At 52.9% G+C, this 15,008-nt stretch overlaps 2 long non-coding RNA genes across 4 annotated transcripts; both read right to left on the bottom strand.

Annotated features, from left to right (window-relative positions):
* Positions 1-17: 17 nt before the first annotated feature.
* On the bottom strand, positions 18-7,086 carry LOC310880700. 3 transcript variants are annotated; one of them, XR_014571856.1, is made up of 4 exons: positions 6,970-7,081; positions 5,650-5,813; positions 4,378-4,538; positions 18-4,164 (listed from the first exon to the last, which is right to left on the bottom strand). It is a non-coding gene; the product is annotated as an uncharacterized lncRNA (long non-coding RNA). The 3 variants fall into 3 exon arrangements; XR_014571854.1 differs by lacking the exon at positions 5,650-5,813 and having other exon boundaries at positions 6,970-7,086; XR_014571855.1 differs by lacking the exon at positions 5,650-5,813 and having other exon boundaries at positions 4,378-4,557; positions 6,970-7,085.
* A 146-nt stretch (positions 7,087-7,232) lies between these two features.
* LOC310880739 lies at positions 7,233-14,761 on the bottom strand. Its single transcript, XR_014571875.1, has 3 exons — positions 10,278-14,761; positions 9,982-10,100; positions 7,233-9,614 (listed from the first exon to the last, which is right to left on the bottom strand). It is a non-coding gene; the product is annotated as an uncharacterized lncRNA (long non-coding RNA).
* Between the last annotated feature and the right edge of the window lie 247 nt (positions 14,762-15,008).

The following is a 15,008-nucleotide window of genomic DNA, read 5'->3' as shown; positions in this document are numbered from 1 at the left end:
AATCAGTTTAACAGATATTAAATTTGCAAGCCCCGGGCGACAGGACTCCATTCAGTTTATTTGCATTAATCAGGTCAGGGGAGTAACCTTGGTTTTTTCTTGCAGGAGATATCATCAGCCTTTATTTGTTTCTCATGTGAAAGTATCACAACGGATAAACACAGCCTGGGCGAGGGCTCTGAAGTCCGAGCCACCGGGCAGCCCAGCCCAGCTCCTGCCTGAGCAGCCCCGGCTCGCAGGGAGGACGGCCACAGAGGGCTTCTCGGCGCCAGCTCCAGACCTGGCCCTGGACTTGGCCACGCTCCTGCTCTTCCCAGATCCTCTAATTCATGCTTTCCCCTGGCAGAAAGTTTTCCAGGGGCAGGCAGGGGGCTTGGACCTGCCCCCCCGACACAAATGTTCGTCTAGAAGTGCACAAGTCTGTGTTATGCGTAAGTGTGCACGTGTGCGTGTGCTGCCTGGGCACGCAAGGGAATTATATTTGATAGCATCTGAGACCTTTCAGTCTTTCTCAGGAATATGCGAGGGGTAAATTTAGCTCCGTGTGTGTGTAGGTGTGTCAGAGACAGCAGCGTGCCGTGGGTGAGCCTCCGTGCCTGCACCCCCAGCTTCACACGCTGATACGAAGGTGACATCTGCCCTGAGGGGTGTATTTGAAGAAGTAAGAATATCATTCTCTGAGTGATACGGGTTTGAGAGTCATAAAGAGGAACTGAGGGGCCTGGCATGCAGATCCTCCAGCGAGGATCACACTGCTTGTCAGGCTGACGTGCTGCTAGCCACTGCTGCTCCCTCCTCAATGTCAAAAAACAAATAGTTGTCTCTCTCCAAGAAAAAGGAAAAAAAATCATCAAAAAATCCAAAATATTCATTCTTAGAGACGCAACAAAGAAGGCTCCAAGCACTGAAGCTAGTTTGCCATTGCTGTGTGCTGTAAGATCAGGCGCTGCCTCCTCCAGTTTGACCATGAGCTTCCCTGGTTGCAGTGACATGGATCCGTCTGGCGACCTGAACTTTCCTGTAATGCCTGGCGGTGTTTCACAACACAGCACGCAGCTGTGCTCCTGGTCACGGACTGCCACTGCTACCCTGCAAAGGCACATGCGAGCACCCAGCCCAAGGTACCTGAGCATGCAGAGCCCTGTGCTCGCTGACTTGCCGGTGACACGGCGTGGTGCATCCGGAGGTCCTCAGCAGTGCCCAGGGCGCAGACTCGGCACTTGGGTGAGAAATGCCTTCGGGGAGCTGAGCAAGGTGCCCGCGGACACAGATGATGGACGAGTAGGGTTTGGAGTTGAACGGAAAACCTCCTGCAAGAGCTCGTGTCCTTCAGGGCATGGGAAGAACCCTCCTGACCTTACGAGCTGTGTACGAAAATCCCCGTCTGGTCAACCACAAGACGTTTTCCACACGCCTCCGACAGGGCAGGAGGGGGAAGCCACGGGAAGGATTGCAGGGGTGTCAGCAGCGCCCACAGGACCCGGCCGGAGCGGGGCTGGCCAGGCAGTGCGGCCGGTCCCAGGGGCAGGATGGAGCCCCTGCAGTAAATGCCCAGGGGATCGGTGATTCAGCCTGGGGACTGTCTCAGAAAGGAATTTGCATGAAGCTCTTGCAGATGGATCACTCCTGCAAAGTCTTATTTAAATCCAAACAAGCAAAACAGCCCTCCCTACTCAGGGCTGGCAGCGCTTATTTATCACCTACGAAATGCATACATTTGGGACGTATGTGTATGCATGTCTCTGCGTGGGGGCGGGGGGAGGAAAAGCATCTTCTGAAAGAGAAGCTGGTCTCTGCAGAACGGGAGCGCTTGGCATGGGCCACACAAGTGGACAAAGCCCGTAGCTTTGGTGGTGCCACTTCCAGAACCAGCACTTAAAGTGGTTCATAAAATGGGGAGATGACATGGCTAGTGTATATATGGGGAAACTGAAATGCACAAACGAGAAAGCTGTCCTCAAAACATACCATGAGTCATGCTAAATGGAAGCAGAAAAAAACAGTTTTGACTCCTAGTCCCCTTCCCTAGGCACTGAACTCCACTTTTAGTCTGGGTTCCCATGAAAAGAGGGCTTAGGCAATCACGCTGTCTGCCTTGATATCATCTATGGCCTCCCACCCTGTTCCTTTCCCCAGCAATTTGGGAAGCTATTGGCCAATCCCAAAAAAATGATGACAGAACTCAGGACTGCAGGAAATCAGTCTTTGTCAGCTCCAGTGGACTTAAATATTTCCTGTCAGTGTCGGGTGTGCCATTTCAAATGGGGGAAGCCAAAACTTCACCTTGGTAGCAGGGCTGGTGCGTACCAGTGTCACAGACATTGTGATCTTTTTCTTTCTTTCTTTCTTTCTTTCTTTCTTTCTTTCTTTCTTTCTTTCTTTCTTTCTTTCTTTCTTTCTTTCTTTCTTTCTTTCTTTCTTTCTTTCTTTCTTTCTTTCTTTCTTTCTTTCTTTCTTTCTTTCTTTCTTTCTTTCTTTCTTTCTTTCTTTCCTTTCTTTCTTTCTTTCTTTCCTTCTTTCTTTCTTTCTTTCTTTCTTTCTTTCTTTCTTTCTTTCTTTCTTTCTTTCTTTCTTTTTCTTTCTTTCTTTCTTTCTTTCTTTCTTTCTTTCTTTCTTTCTTTCTTTCTTTCTTTCTTTCTTTCTTTCTTTCTTTCTTTCTTTCTTTCTTTCTTTCTTTCTTTCTTAACATAAATTACAGAAACTGCCTTTATGCAGTTATCAAGGTCTCCGATGCTCTGTAGAGCTGACATGTTTGACTCAGTGGGCTTCACATTGTGAGGAGAACCTGATCTCATCGACATCTTCCAGAGGAGAGCACAGCCCACGAGAAGGTGAAGGCAAACAGAGTCTGTGCCATCCTCCCTCCTGCCGCTCAGCCCTCTGACCGTGCAGGAGCCTTTCCCAACGTGACGTCTTGCTTCTCGACGCCCTTCCCCAGCTGCCTCAGGGCTGCAGCCTCCCCTTGCCTCGACCTCTCCTCCCCGCAGCTCGGGGAGCATCCTGACCCTGGGAGCCTTGGTCCGGCGCTCAGCCGATGCCAGGCCGCCTGCCCCCCGCTGCCGCGGCAGCTGCTCCTCAGCCGTGCCTCCGGAGTGCCACGGAGGGCGTTTTGGTTTCCTGCCCGCGCTCCTCACACCAGCACGCTCCTAGCAATGAGCAGGGAGAAAGAGGACGAGCGCGGCCACCCCGGGACTAAATATCAAAGAAAAAAAGTGGTTTGAATCTGTTCCATAGCAGTGAAGTTGAGAAAGCGGTCAGACAAGCAAGCTCAGACCGAGATGCTGACTTCTCCAGGTCTGAGGGTTGCTCTAAGTCAGAGCCAGGGCTGCGTGCGGGCAGCGAGCTCCGTGCTGCCCAGCATAGCCCCGCGGGCAGCGCGGGCCACGCGGCGCCTCCTGCTCCCAGCACAGGCGACCTGGCAAATTCCTGCAGCTGCTGCGGCTCGGGCAGGGCTGCGCTCCCCTTCCCAGCCACTAAATAAATAACGCAGAGGGGCCTGCCGGGTAGGGGCTGGCTGCTCCGCTCCGGCCGGCAGCCTGCTGCCTGCTGCCGAGACGAAAGCCATCTTCCAGCCGGTGATTTAACATTCCAAGGGAGCAGATTAATGCCTGCAAACTTCTCAGTGGAAGCATTCAAACGCTAATTGGTAGTTGCAAGTAATTAAAGTAATTTACTCAGATTATAAAGAAATTTCTTAACAGTGATTAAGCAACTCTGGGACGTGTGTAGTTGTTTGTAATCACTCCCCCAGGGGGATTAAAGCTCTTGGCTGCATGTAATATGTCTTGTAACACCCTATGGGTCCTGTTGGCTCATGATAGCAACGAACAGCTTGTTGGAAGAGATATAAATCAGGTCTGCACGCACACAAAGTACATCGCGCGGGGAACAGCTCTCTCTTTCATGGCCCGGGCCGGGGGAGCACCAGCCGGCGGGGAGGCAGACATCCCATCAGCTGCGGTTTGCTCCGCAGACGGGGCCCGTGTCATCCAGTCATCAGCACCAGCACGGGGAGAGGCAGAACCGAGGACAGGGCGGCGGGCAGAAAGGGCTGCTGGCACGGAGACAGGCTCGCAGGAGAGCTGTGGTCACTTCTGCTCGCTGGTTTCCATCGGCCGACCCATAAAACAGGAATAAATCCACTAAAGCTGTTGGTTAAGTGCTCTGAAAGCAGCAGAGGAAACGTGCCAGATAGCTGTTAAGTTGATATCTAGCAGATTGTGCTTAGCCAGGACTAATCAGTAGATTATCATTCGGCTCATTTTGTGTCCCTGCTATCCTGGCCAAGCCCTTCCCGACTTTGCTCAGCCTTGGTTTGTGCCCACGAAGCCCATTCCTGCTCTGAGGCACCGAGAGCAGGGAGGCTGCTTTACTCACCTGGGACAGCAGGACTTTTGCTGCCCACATCCCGGTTCCTGGTAGCACGTTACGCAGTGACGTCTTTCCCTTCCAGCCCAGAAATGTGCATGCAGGGTTAGCCAGGCTCAGCAGGGTGACTTCATGGAGAAATATCCCGGGTCTGAAGTGCTTCCCGCTGGCTGGAAGACACATGTTACACTAGGAGAGAATATCTGGAGTTATATATCACACATCCCACCACCCTGCCCTAGTGCCTCCAGGGTGCTAGGCGGCCACTGTGGCACCTGGCCGTCAGCTGGAGGTGTCCCTGAAGGAGCAGAGGGCTCCCAGCACACCGTGATCCAGGTCTGTGACCCCCAGGAATCAGTTAATTCCAAGGAAAGCCTTCTGAATTACAACCCTATGCCCTCACGAGCCAATGGCTGGATTCTAACTCTTCTTCAGTCTATTTTTAGAGGGGTTTGTGTGTGTGTGTCTATGCTGGGAATAGAGAATGGCGGGTATTGCATGAAATCTGACTGCAGAAGGATGCAGGTTTATCTGTGCAAACAAATGTGGAGTGAACTGGGAGCACAAGTCCTGCAGTTACTTTGGCACTTCACTTGGGTGTTTGCTTTCTGCAAATTTTGGCCAAACAAAACCAATTGGTTTTTTTTTTTTTTTTTTCTCTCTGAAGGCAACACAGAAAGGACAGAGCAAATTCACGTTTTGTTTGTTTGCTGTTTGAAATGCATGCCTGGGAGGAAGGCATTGTTCTGCCAGCTCTGTGAAGGACAGAAATACACCACAACCTTCAGCAGCGCCGAGGGGCGAACCCTCAGTGTTAGCATTCAGGGGCTGCATCGTGGACGCCGTTACATTGTGCGGCAGGGGACATGCTTTCCAGACTCAAATATAAATAGTTTTTTTTTTTTTTCTGTGTTCTGTTTACTGTGCGTCGAAATCAGATTTTCCCTAATGGTCCTTTATAAATAGTTTCCACCCACCCTCTGCTTGAAAGCTTCTCTGACTCACATTGGAAATTAGGTTCTTCCCCTCCTCGCTATTGAGAACAATTATAGCTCTTTGTTCAATGGGAATTAAGAAGCATGAGGGCTGAATCCATCCACAGGAAAATTGTCACTCTCTTTTGTTTTCTGCCTGCAATAATTATCCTGCCAACCGCTCGCTCTGACATCCTTAAACCCTCCGTGCCTCCACCGAGCATCCGCTGCGCCCCAGCTCCAGCCCGCCGGCGCGCTTTGTGCTGATTCACTTTATTGGCTCCCTCGTTAGCCACATCCTCGTTACCTTGCCTTGGCGTTTCCCACCGAGCTGCGCCTTCCGTCAGGAGGGAGGCAGCCCCGCAAAGTCTGGGCCGGCGGGGGCAGGAGGGGGACAGGAGGAGCAGCTGGTCCTCTGGCACAGCCCCAGGGGTTTGATTATTTCTCAGAAAAGATTTCACCCTGTTGCTGCTGAAAGAGGACAAGGCGCAGAGAAACCACAACTTCAAAACATCCCTCCCGGGCCCAAAAGGGGGCTGCTGTCCCTGCGGGAATGCCTGGAAGCTCTGGGGGAGGGGGTCCCACCCTGGCTGGCTCTTATCCGCACTCAGCCGGATTTTATTTTTGGTGCATTCCCTGGAAATCCAGCGGTCTCTGGGCTTGGAGGGGGGTGGCTCGGAGCTGCCACCTCCGCTGCCACCGGCGGTGTCAGGCCAGTGACCGTGGGCACCTCCAGGAGATCCCTCCTCAGGGCCAAGGGCACGATGCTGTGGGGTGACAGAGAGAAAACTGGGACACAAGAAGCGATGAAGAAGGCCAGGAGAGCTGCCTGGTGAATAAACACTTTTCTCTTTCTGCAAGTCTGCTCCAGTGTGAAAACCCCTGTTTAAAGAACACGACTAAATCCTACCCGATTTTTTTAAAAGGATCCAGAATGACTAACCATTGACCCCTCCAGCCACACACTCATTTTTCATTAAACTGTTCCTTGGATCTTATAAGCAGAGAGAGAGAGAACAAGCAGGCGAGTGAGCGAAAACAACCAACAGTGCCCTGGGGCTATAATAACCGAGGTAGGAACATTTTAAATTATACCTTGGGTCAAAATGATTTTAGATTGATCAGAAACCGAAATTACCCCTGAGTTCCAGTTGATTGTCTGTGTCTTGAGTTCATCTGGAGGCTGCGTTTCTCCAGCAGCCCCCATTATCATTATTATGAGGAGTGTGTATACATTGACCCTGTTATTTTAAGCAGCAGAGGAGAAAAGAAACAGCCTTTGAACCTTAAAAACCCACCAGTTGAAGGCAGCACACCGGCTGGAGAAGTGTGCATTTGTCATTTCTGCCCTCCAGCCAGGAGCAGGTCCCCGCAGACCCACCGGGAGGTGCCGAGCCCCCCGGCAGGCTCGGGAGCCCCCTGCCCCTGCCCCTGCCCCTGCCTGCGCTGCCCTTACCCGCGGGCTGCGCGCAGAAATGCTCAGCAGAGGTGGCAGGCACGGCACGGCGCCCGAGGTTGGAGAGCAGCAATGCACGAAACAAGGACAGTATTGGTTTTTCATTACCAGGACAGTGCTAACAAGACAAGACTATTTAGTTGTGAGCTGGAAAACAGAGGAGGCCATTACCTGCTGAAGCTTTCGGTGGCTCTGCTGCGTGTCCCCTGCGGGTCCTCGAGCCTCGGGGTAGCCTGCGACACCCCAGCCAGGGCTGCAGCCCCGGCACACCAAGGCACACACTTCCCCCAGGGGTTTAAGCATTGGAGTGTGTGTGTATGTGCATATATTTGTTACATTTCATAACCTATTGTAAAATACTGCAACTCACTAAGTGCTGCCACAACTTTCCATAAATATCTATTTTTTTTACTCATGCTTAGCCGTGCTGCAGGGTCCCTCCTGCTCCCATGCACATGCTCTGTCTCTCGGTGGGGGCTGCACCCGCTGCCCCGAGCTCACAGACATGCAGCAGCTCAGGCTGAGCGCGCGAGAGGGCTGGCAGGAGGGTGCTACAGGGTCCTGTATGAAAACCGCTTATTTTTAGTTTTCTGGTATATAAAAACTAAATATTATCATTTTGTCTCATGCATAAAAACTAAATATTGTCTCATTGGTGTTGTCTTGACAATGAATGATCTATATTTTTTTATTTTATTTATTTTTTTGAATTATTGACCATTGAACAGCCACTGCATGCTGCCACTGCTAGGACAGCACAAGAAAACAATAAAAAAATATGAATAATGTCTGTAAAGGCTGGGGCAGCGGGAGCAGGGCCAGGTAGCGGTGCCCGCACTGCAGGCTGCCTGCAGCGGGGAGCTGCCTGCACTGGGCGATAGGACGCCGGGACAGACAGGCATGAAAATGCTGGGAGACAGCGCCGGGGAGGAGCACAGTAAGCAATGCAGAGGAGGGGAACAGGGCTTCACCTGCCCCAAAGCCTCTGCCTCGGCTGTTTTTAAAGCCCTCTGGGTGGCAGGTGGACGTGTCTGACAAGGTGGTAGCCACCGGCCGGCCAGGCTGAGCGTGGTGCTCGGGTTGAACCTCACCCAGGAGGAATTCCAGCATCACACCCACATCAGGATGTTCCCCTCGCAGCGTGCCGATGCACCCTGAGCAAACGGCTGGAGACGGCTCTGCGCTGGCTGTCCCTGTGCACGCTACACTAAGTGCCAAGAACCTGCATCGCTCCCTCTCCCTGCCTCCCACTTTTCATTCTTTAATTCCTTTCTCTTGCGTTCAGCTTGACTGCTGGAACAGCACCAAGAGGTGTGAGGTGCACGTGGTCCTTCAGGCGATGCAGTTAGCATTGCTGCAGAGGCGGCACGCTGCCCGTCAACGCTGAGAGCCACAGAGCTGCTCGGCTGCAGGGCACGGGCTGCCTGGGCATCCACCCCCTCTGCTCCTCAAAAGCCCGTTTTTGAGAGACTTTTCCTAACAGCAGTGAGTAGTGCTGCTGTACTTTGTTCAGCTATTACGGGAAGTGCACCGCAGGGTCCGCTTAATGAGCGCGGTGCTGAGAACTTCAGCCTAGGAGCTTGTCTGGGAACACGCAGCCCTTGAGCACCTACTGAACGAGCAAGGGAGCTGCAGAGCCCTGCCCACCCCACCTGCCTCCCACTCCTGGCTCATTCTTCATCTGTTCCCCTCCCTTCGTGGTGTTTAGTTGTTGTTGCTGTTTCCCTCATGTTGGAGCCCTGTCGTGCTCCCTCCCTCTCCTGTCTCTCCTCCTCCCTGCAAGGGAGCGGCGATGCTCACGGATGTGGAGACGTTTGCTCATTCAGCACGTGTCGCTTGGCGAGGTACATAATGAAGTTGCTGAGCTCTCGGTGCCTCCCAGGGCTGTGACATGTTCAATACCATCACAAATTACTGCTTGGGTAATGCATGATTAATCCAGCACAAAGTACCTGCCAGGCGGCGGGCGCCGCGCAGCGCGCTGCCAGCAGTTAGCGTGCTCCGGTAACGAGGGGACGGTCCCGACCCCGCAGCACCAGGGTTGTGACCAGCTGTGGGGACGGGGCCACCGCTGTCCCTAGGGAGAGGAACGTGGGACGGGGAGGCCGCAGGGCTCACGGGCCATCCTGATTTCTGTTTTCTTGCCTTATAGCAGGGTACTAGTGAGTAGAGGGCTTTCCTGGGGCACGTTTCCAGCATGGTTTTTTTCTGGGTTGGCGGGACTGTGAGAACCATTGCACAGAAACATACCGGGCGGAAGTGATCCCCCCCTGAGTGACGGGCCACGCTGAGCCTGCTGCCTACGTGTGAGCAAAACCTCCGAGCCAACAGCTTTCAGCTTTTGGTCTGCTCCATTCCACTGGTTATTTCTGATGGCTCTTTTGGGCTGGGGCCACGCTGGTGCTACACAAAGACCGTCACTGCTGGACCTCAGGGCTCGGTCCAGGTGCCCTGCAGACACCGGCTGATGGTGGTCACTAAAGACTCTTCCTTTCACAGATGCCAGTGTGGGCAGTCAAGGGTTACTTAACTGTGGCCATGTTTTGAGGAAAATGTTGAAGATATTTCCCATCCTTAAGTGGGATGAAAAAGTGGAAATCTTAACCAACCACCAAGTTTGTACCTAATAGTTCCCAAACTGTTTCTTGGACCTGAAACAACTGTTTCTTCAATTTCTCAAAACAAACCATCTCAATAGGTCTTCAGACCATTCAGGAATGGCAGCTTTCCACTTCTGTTTTGTCACAATACTCTGTTCTTTTTTTTTTCTAGCATTTTTCGTGTTGAGTCTTTATGTTTTTCTCTTTGTGAAAAATCTGCAAATAAAAAAAATATTTCCAGACAGTTGTTGCTTTGATCAATTTTCTCCAGAAATCAAACAATTCAATCAGCTTCCTGGAGAAAGGTGACTGTGAGCAACTGATGCCTTTCCCCTTTCCCTCCCAGCTGGAGGCACAGCCCCTGGCCACGCACACCGGTGCTGCTGGATGCAAGCGCCCGTGGCACAGCCCCAGGGCTCGGGGCATGCAGCAAAAGTCCCCAGAGGGCACGAGCAGCCCTGCTCAGCCCGGCACAGCAATGCTCTGTGTGGGCATGCAGCACCCGTCTGTGCTGAGCCGCCCAAACCATGCCGTGCCGGGGCTGGCCTCTGATGGAGTTCAGCAGCCTTCGGTCTTTACTGACCTGATTCGGATTTAAGAAATGACCTCGAGGTGAAAGCTTCTGTATCCTGTTACCAGGCCGAACCATCGAGGTCCCGGACATTTATTTGTGTTGAGACGGAAATAAAACATCCCATGGACCTGCAGCCCACAAAGGGAAAGGAAAAAGTTTCTAGAAAAAGCAAACAAATTGTAGGTATGCTTGTGCTACATGAGTTTTAACTAAAGCCTCTCCTCTCCACAGAGCAACAGCAAACGCAGTGGGAAATAAAAACAAAATTACCACTGCAAAGCCTATAATTGCATTTCAAAACCTACAGCCATTAATTCCCACAAGCGCCGGGATCAGAACTGCAAATAAAAGCAGCCGCCGATGTGTTCTGCATTCGGGGAGATGCTCCACGAGTCGAACGGAAATGCTTTCTGTGCCTGTAGGATTTTTTTATTTTTTTTTTCACATGCGCCTTTTACCCCAAATAAAGTAATTACTTTCACAAAGCTGCCTGCGATCCCACATCGTTAGCAGAACTCCAGGGTGGGTTCGCCAGGGGCTGCAGCTGGGGGCAGAGCCGCCAGGACCCCGCACTCCCGGCCACGGTTCCCACGCAGCCGCCGTGGCACCACGGGCACGTAGCGCGGTGGCTCCCACGGGGCTGTGGTGGGGCACGGACCCGGCTGGGGCTTCCTGCCACTGTCCTGTGTGTGCTGGCAAACCTTGTTTCAAAGCTTGTTGTTTTTAAACCTGCTTGGGCCTGGGCAGCTTAGCAGGGAGCTTTTTTATATTTTTCTTTCTTTTTCTCATGAATGTGGCAGCAGTTTCTTGGGAGCAGTCCGGGACTGAGCACAAATGCTCCATGTCAGAGCCGTGGAGTCTGCCTCTCCAACAGATGAACAAAGCTGGAAACGTTCCTGCATCCCCACGCACATGGTGCTGCTCTGTGCTTTTAAGATGTGCGGCTTGCTCTGCCTCGGCCCTGCCCATATCCCATACAGAAATGCCGTGCAGGGGCAGGGAGAGCACCTCCTCCTCCTCTGCACCAGGACCTGGTGTGAGCAGCCGGCATGGCACCAGGAGGGGACAGGACCCCGTGGGGACATCGCGTCCGTCCCCCTGCCCTGCTGGTGCGGAGCTGCCGCGAGCCAGGCTCAGCCCCACGGCACAGGGTACAGAGTTCAGCCCTAATGAACACAAAATGCAAATGGGGTTTTATGGTCATTATCTCCACTTCCAAATAACCTGTGTTTTAACTCGGCTTTAATTAAAAAGGGGAAAAATATACCCAGGTAAACAATTTCCAAGCAGAGGATGGGCCAGAGCAATAGAGAATTCCTTTGACCTAACAGGCCCAACTTTCTGAAACTTTTAATTAAAAACACCAAAAATTTTGCCACGGTAGATTGCCCAGAGACCTAGGCCTTTGAAGAGAAGTAATTATTGCTACTTGGCCCCGTGCAGGGCTCTCTCTGTGAAGAAGCGCCACAAATGAAAACGGCCTCTGTCTGCAGCCCAAGCCCCTGTGCAGTGAGGTACGTGAGAGCTCAGCCAGGACAGGGTCATCTCCATCGGCCACGAGGCGAGGCTGCCTTGCCCAGAGAGCCGGCAAGGGTCAGTCTGGCTCCTCGGCCACCTCCTGAAGCTGGGGGGTGCTGATGTGACCCCCTCCGTCTGCTCTCCCTGTCTGCACTTCCAAGACTGCAGCAGAGACGGGCTGCTCCTCCCGGTCACAGCGGGGGCCTTAGCTCTTGTGGGCTGCCAAGCACAGCCATGCAGTGTTCCCTCGTCAGGAGGGTTTGTGTCCAGCGATGTGCCGAACTCACCTCCTAACCTGAAAGAAACAGCTCCAATCTCATTGCCCAAATTGTGCGTTTTCTGCCTCAACTGCTGGCTTCAGTCCCAGGTGGAGGGACAGCAGCAAGGAGCTGCTGGCTGCGAGCTGGCCAGAGTTCAATGCCACAGGATTTGGAGGACCTCTATCCCCTTTCTACCTTGGCAGGACCCCTTTCTACCTTTTGCAGGAGCAAAATGGGAACTGAGGTCCCTTGGACTGGACACTTTGGGGTGCACGGGGCCAGATTTCTGTGGTTGGGATCTGCGGGGGTCATTCAGTGCCCAGAGCTGCGGCCAGGCTCCCCAAAGTGCTCAGCAGCTCCTCATCGAGTGGCTGAGCCAGCTTCCTTACTACAAATAAATAAATAATACGATCGATGTTATGTATCCTAACGAGCCTGGAGCTGCCACCGCTCGGATAACGCTCCGGCATGGCCGGCGGGCTCCCCGCAGCGACGGATGCGTCCCGGGACTTGCTGCGGGGCATTTCCCCGCTCCCTGGGCATCGTCCTCGTGTGCTGCCGCATCCCCCAGCAGCGAGGGGCTGCGGGTGGGCTCCGTGCTGCTGCGGGGGTGCTAAGGAGCTCGGCACTGAGGGCACTCGGAGAGGAGAATATTTCACAGTTTATAGCAGGAGTTTTGTTGTGGCTTCAAAGAGAGTACATTGCTCTCCGAGTAACGGACAAGAATTCAATAGAGTTTCCCCTGAGCGCAGGCAGATTCCTGCTGCCATTGGGTAGGAATTTAGAAAGAGAAAACATTTTGAAGAAATCAGAACAAGGAGGCAGAAAAACATAAGTGGCTGCACAATAAAATTAAAATTAGAAAAAAAAGAAAAGGAATATGTGTTAGATATGGAGCTGCTCTAGGAATGAAAGAGCTGTGACAGGCATGTGTTGATGCCACCAGGCATAACAGAAAAAGAAAGAAAAATCGGGATAGTGGTTTTTTTTAGCATTTACTCCAAAAAACACTTGCTGAACACAGAGCAATCTCTTTGATATGAAGGTTAATTGAAAGAAATGGTACAGACCCCTTGGAACTCTGTCTTAAATAGCTCCGAAGAAGAAAAGTTTGGGGCGAATAAAGGAAGGCAAAGGAAGCACAGTAGGAGCAGAAAAACAGAAGACGCAAGAAAGACTTGGGAGGATGAACGGGAGCAGCACACCCCTCTCGCCTTGTGCGTTCCCTCCTGCCCAGGCGTTGGGCATCGGCCCCATGGCACCGGCCCTGCTCCTGCCCCACGGGAGCTGCTCATCCCCTCGCGGGGTGCCGCGGAGCTGGCGCCATGCCTGGCTGTGCCGTGTCCTGCTGTGCTCAAACAGCACGTGAGGCAAGCCCAGGAAGGCATCCCAGAACTGCTGGATGCAAAATATTACAGGCTTTTTCCCCAAATAGCAATGTGATGCTGAAAGTAAAGCAAAAAGGATGGAAAGTTAAAGTCAGAGTCTGAACGTCCTCCCCAGGCCACAGCTTGAGCCATTGCTTGGGTCATGAACCTCCACTCGAGGACATTTTTAGAAGCCTGCAGATCCTATTTAATATTCTTCCCCCAGGCCTCTTTGTTCCTCCAGGCTTTGCCCAGAATGAGAAATGAAAGCACTGAGCTGGGAAGCCAGGAACAATTCTTGGGGTCTGCAACTCCAGCAAAATCACGATGGGGCGCACACGTCATGGGAGAACTTCTGTGCCATGGTTTTGGAGTGATTTCAAGATCAAAAAGGGTTCAAGATAGCCATCTGAACTGCTGGAAGCTTCTCTGAAAATGTTTGTCTCATCTCTAGTCAGCACTTCCTCAAAGCCAGGCTGTTTCTAAAGCCCCTGCTGCAGCGGTGTCTGCTTGTAGGACACGGGCAAGCTCCAGCTCCCCGCACTGCGAGACCTCGCGGTGCTCCTCTTGGCAGCACCACCCCACTAGTTTGGGCAGGCCAGCCCCAAAGTGGCCCCCATGGAGGGGCCGTGGGGGGGCCACGGCACTGCCACTACCGTGCCTGCCCCTCTGCATGGTCAGGGGCTGCCAGGGCTTCCCGAGCCTGTGCTCCATCGCCACTCTCGGAGCTACGCTGCAACTGGCCGCCAAAGTCCTGTGGTGTTGTCTGTGCTCCTCGGCTAGCTGAACGTGGAAAGCACTCACGATGCAAATTTTCCCTTCAAAAGTCTCTTTCCTGCAAACCCTCAATGAATCAGCTGTTGAAGTCTCCCACTGAGAGCACTCTTGCCAGTAGAAGTTGATAGTGCTAATGTTTGTGGAGCGGGAACACAAAAGGGGGAAGAAGCAGCTAAAGCAAACTAATCTGAACAGTCAAATATTTGCGGAAAAATACTTATATTATCTGCCCCAATCTGTCCCTGATGTTTCACCCCACGCCCAGCACAGATTGATAGCCACAAGCCCAGCCTCCTTCCTTTCATGAATGAAGATGCAGCTGTGTTTTCTTTGTGCATACTCCCTTATTGAAGTCTTTGAAAAATATTCTGCATAGAAACAATTCTGTCGACACATCACTTTTCCATGTTTTCCTCTCCCCCCTCATTCTTTACCACCAAGGAGATTTGCATGAAAATGCTCGCAATATTTCTGAAGCTCTCACCTGGTGTCTGGGTTTCTTCTGCTGCCTCCCTGTGAGGTCATTCCCTCTGCGCGATGATGCAGTTGGTGTCGGGGGCACGCTTCTGATGTCAGAGGGCTGTGGCCACGGAGCAGGGCAGGCTGCTGGCTCACCCATGGACCCACAGCTCCTTCCCTTCCTGGCCACCTCCAGGCATCCCGCTCCTGCTGCCCACCAGGGGCTTTCCCCCCCTGCCCACCCCAGGGAGCTGCAGGAGCCATAACGGGGGCACAAACTGCAGCAGGAGCATCGGCACCACCCGCAGCACCGATCCTGCCAGGCTTCCTGCGGGAACCCCGGCACGGAGGAGCAGAGGGAGATCAGGCCCTGCGCGAGGAGGGAAGGAGAGGGGAAGGACTGCCTGGGCAAACGCCTACCTCGCCTCTCCAGGACCCAAACCGTTCTAGGACTGAACAAGAAGTACAGAAATGTCTGTACGAAATTGCCCGGTGCAAAGAGACCATCTGAGCTACAAAGCAGCTCTGTGTCTTCCAGTACCCACAGGCTGGTTCCTGCCTTGGTTTCTGGTGCAGAGCTCTCGTGCCCGGCCCGCTCTGCTCCTTGCTGCGCAGCAGCGCTGTAACAAGCTGCTTTTTGGAGTGAGCCCCCATG

The sequence above is a fragment of the Anser anser genome, assembly GCF_964211835.1.
Source record: "Anser anser genome assembly, chromosome: 13".
Taxonomy (NCBI): domain Eukaryota; kingdom Metazoa; phylum Chordata; class Aves; order Anseriformes; family Anatidae; genus Anser; species Anser anser.
This window is presented reverse-complemented; position numbering and strand designations above follow the sequence as displayed.